At 31.1% G+C, this 3,994-nt stretch overlaps 1 long non-coding RNA gene across 1 annotated transcript; it reads right to left on the bottom strand.

Moving 5' to 3' along the window:
• Nucleotides 1-1,263: 1,263 nt before the first annotated feature.
• Nucleotides 1,264-2,215, bottom strand: LOC145317565 (uncharacterized). Its single transcript, XR_013879044.1, has 3 exons — nt 2,017-2,215; nt 1,573-1,870; nt 1,264-1,389 (listed from the first exon to the last, which is right to left on the bottom strand). It is a non-coding gene; the product is annotated as an uncharacterized LOC145317565 (long non-coding RNA).
• Between the last annotated feature and the right edge of the window lie 1,779 nt (nt 2,216-3,994).

The following is a 3,994-nucleotide window of genomic DNA, read 5'->3' as shown; positions in this document are numbered from 1 at the left end:
AAGAAATAATTTTTTTTCTAAAATAAAGTCTCAATATTAGCTGTGAGAAAATGACGTCTACATGACAGGCGTAGAATGGGGGTATATCCTCTCATACACCCTCTTACATCCCTCTTGACAAAGGTCTACTACCCCCCTTAGACCTAAGGGGTTGTCCGGGTAAAAAACCAACCCTCCCTTAAGGGGATGTTAAGAATATTTACAATTTACCAATTGGATTAAGTGGTTGGACACCAAATAGGATTTATCCACCCCCTTAGCACTAAAATAAACCTCTGTTTTTTATACCCCCCTCGACTTCGGATCAAGAGGTATTTCAAAATTTCGAGTGCACACCCCTTGACAAAAATCCTGTGTACGCCTCGGGTCTGTAAACTGTATAATAGACATTCAAATATGACCAACGCAACTTTTATATAAAATATTTTCACCCTTGAAAAAGAAAGATATTTCTAATGTGATTACTTGGGCTTGTGAAAAAGTTGTCATCAAAAGGGCTTTTTAATGATCGAAAGTATAAGATAGTAACGTACAAAAATCAAGGTACTAATAAAATTTAATGAGATTTTTTTTCAAAAACTTTTGTAATGTACCTATAGTTTTTAAAAGCGACGCTTTCCAATAATCAGGGTCGGTCCATACGCCCGTAGCGAATAGCTTTGTTTTTTGTTAATTTAGGCATGTCCTATCACAAAGCAACTCTATAAAAGGTACCAGAATGCCATTACGTCCATTTTAAACGAGTAGATTTTTTTACAACAATTTTTATGTGATATAATCATCCGATTAATCTGATTTTTGGAGTACTCATTCGAATTACAATAAGGTACTATATTATAAGCGAAGCATCTTTATAATCAATTCCTAAAAATGTCCTTAACCAGAAATCTGTATTTAAGAATTTTGTCAACACCTATATATTATATTTTGTATTTTCAGTTCTGAGATACTCTACAAGAGTTAATGGTAGTCTGTCATACCGTTTCAGAGCTTTGTCATCCTTGTTTTGCAAAGATTTGAGGGAAAGCATCTAAATATTTCACTAAAGAAAAAGATAGATAAAAATGATAACTGCGCGTAGGTATTTGGTAGTGGAAATAAGCAAGGTTATTTTTTGTATGTCAGAAATTATCCTACATTACCCTTTTTCATTTGTCGTATGTTCATATTACTTTGCTGTGAATTCACAGACTCTCGACATGCCTCGGTCATTTTCATGGGAATTCCACCCAACAAGAATACTTTTTTGTTAAAAAAAAACAGGTATACAATATTGTATAGTTTATTGGATACAATATCACGGGTTGTAAACATAATAGCATAATAATAATCTTATCTCAACACATAATAATAATAACTTTACAATTATTTTGCAGTTTTCAGTGCACACTATCACACACAACAACATATCATATTGGGCATCTGCTGGATATACAGTTTTACATATAGTTTTCACTCTTTCCTGTAATTTCAAAATTTGCAACCTAATAATAATAAGACAATAAGTTTCCCTAAAGGAAAGTATAAAAAAATCAAACTAATGTAATAAAATTTTTGTGTGTTTGCGTTTACTTGAGTGTGTGTGTGTGCATTAATAATTATCACAAAACTCTCACTTCTCATACTAAAGAAATATTTAGAAAATATGACACAAAATGTGAAATGATAACAATAAAATATTTTGTTAATTGTCTAAATTTCATGTCTTTTTTTTAAAAATTCCTTTAGAAGTTACATAATTGAAAAACTGAACAATCTATACATATTACATACATGTCTCTAAATTTGTTAAAAAGTCTAAAATATATAGTTCAAAAAAGCATTTTTGCAGTAGTAGAATTTAATTTTACATATAAAATACATGATTACACTTTTAAAAATAAGTTGTAACTTTTACAGTGTTTTATTGGACGAAGTACTTTGATAAATAAGTACCTTTATACTGTTAAAAATAAATGCTAAACACTAGAAAATTTGCAACTACAAAAATTTTACACTGTAAAAAATACAACTTACTTAACAAGCCAATGAGATTAAAATGATTTGAGCTCGTCTATGGCAATTCAAAAAGCTTAAGATTAATTATTTTGCTCATTTTTTATACTTTATTTATTGTCAACATACTAGAATGCTAAAATCATCAAAACTACAATATTTATTAATTAATTAACACTGGTTCAAAAACTAAAATTGATAATATATATAATAAAAAAAACTATTATTAAAAAGCAATTAATTCAAAAGTCAGTCAAAATAAAAGTTTTAATTTTGATGTATCAACAGATTTTCCTGGGATATTTGTGTGGTTGTTAAGATTTTCAAGGCTTTTAGTATATTTAGTTTAGGCATGACAATTAATTATTTTATTTACAATGAGACTGCGCATAATTTGCACAGAGCCTCATAAAACTATTTGAGTTTGATGGGTTAGTTCCATTGATTTTTTTCTGCTTTTATCAATTAAGTACCTATATTTTTTATTTTCAGTGGCGTGCGAAGCACTTTGTCTAGGGGGGGGCATTTTGAAGATTTTGTAAAATTTTGCCCCCCCCTAAAACAAAGTGCCCCGGGGGGGCACTTTGCTGTAGGGGGGGGGCATTTTGATTATATATACTAATTTTAAATAAGGGCGTTTTAAGGGGTGGAATTATTTGATTATGGGCCTTCTAGTCCTTATCCCTTCTTCCCCATCCCTATTTCCCATTTATATCCCCCATCTCTTCCCCCCATCTCTTCTCCCCCATCCTTTCTCCCCCATCCTTTCTCCCCACCCTGCAATGACCGAAGGGAAGGGAGCTAGAAAGCATCTTCAAAAAAAAAAGTACAGAAGATAATTTAACCTTCCACCCCCCCCCCCCCACCACCACAAAACATTTTTATGGGTGGAAGGGGATGTTATAAAATCTCAGCAGGAAGGATGAATAACCCCATTAAAAAAATTTTTGTGGGGGTAGATAAAAACTCTCATTTTGGAAATAATTTACCAAAAATAAACCTAATATGTAGAACTGATTTTAAATATTTCTTTATTGTATGACAACAAGGATGACAACATCTATAAGTAGCAAAGCACAAAAAATTATTAATAAGAATATAGACAAGAAGATTTAAAGAGCATTAGTTTAAATAAATATATATTTTAGGTAGAAAAAGTCACAAATCCTTTTTCTTGTATGTTGTGTGATGACAGTCAAAGTAAATTACATACTAGATGCTCGGAACAATGAGAGATTTTATTTTTTTGATATTATAATCCACAAATAAATTTATTGTGCTATAAAATCCAAAGATATAAAGAACTTTGTAAAAAATAAAAAAAAAATACTTGTCCTTTCATCTACAGATATGAAAATCTCTTAGAAATATGAAAAACTTTGGGGTATAGTCTCTTTTGTGGCAACGCCTCTTAAGGGGCATTTTGTTGTATTTTCATAGTAGCTTTTAATAGTTTATTATAGGTTAAGTTAGGTTAGGTGATTTTCCCACAGGGTTAGGCAATTGGCCCCACAGGGGCTATAAATAGGGGAAAAGCTACTGTAGAAATATGAAGAAATTAAGAGGCAATGTCACGAAAGGGACTATACCCGAAATTTGATTTTGATACCCTTAGCTACAAAAATTTTGTGAATTGGACCAAACAATGGGGGAATTGTGAAAGATACAAAATTGCCAAAAACGTCCTAAAAAGCAGCCCGACCTCCAGAAATTTCTAATATTTAATTATACTCCATAATGTTGGGAGTGTTAACATTAAGTTTTAGCCTTCTATCTTTAATTGCAGTTAAGAAAATTACATTTCCCCATTAGCATTACAAACTGATAGCCATAGTTATTATAGAGAAGATAAAAAGTTATATCAACCTATCCTACCCTCTTCAAATGCCAATTTAACAATATGTCAATTTTTCATGAAGTGGTGTTTTCAATGATTTATTAGGGCAGTGTGCAAAGCGCACCGAAAAATATTTATTTCCTCTTTGAACTAAAATCAATT

The sequence above is a fragment of the Acartia tonsa genome, chromosome 1 (assembly GCF_053477335.1).
Source record: "Acartia tonsa isolate MP-2025a chromosome 1, ASM5347733v1, whole genome shotgun sequence".
Taxonomy (NCBI): domain Eukaryota; kingdom Metazoa; phylum Arthropoda; class Copepoda; order Calanoida; family Acartiidae; genus Acartia; species Acartia tonsa.
The sequence above is the reverse complement of the archived record's forward strand: the minus strand, read 5'-3'. Positions and strand labels throughout refer to the sequence as shown.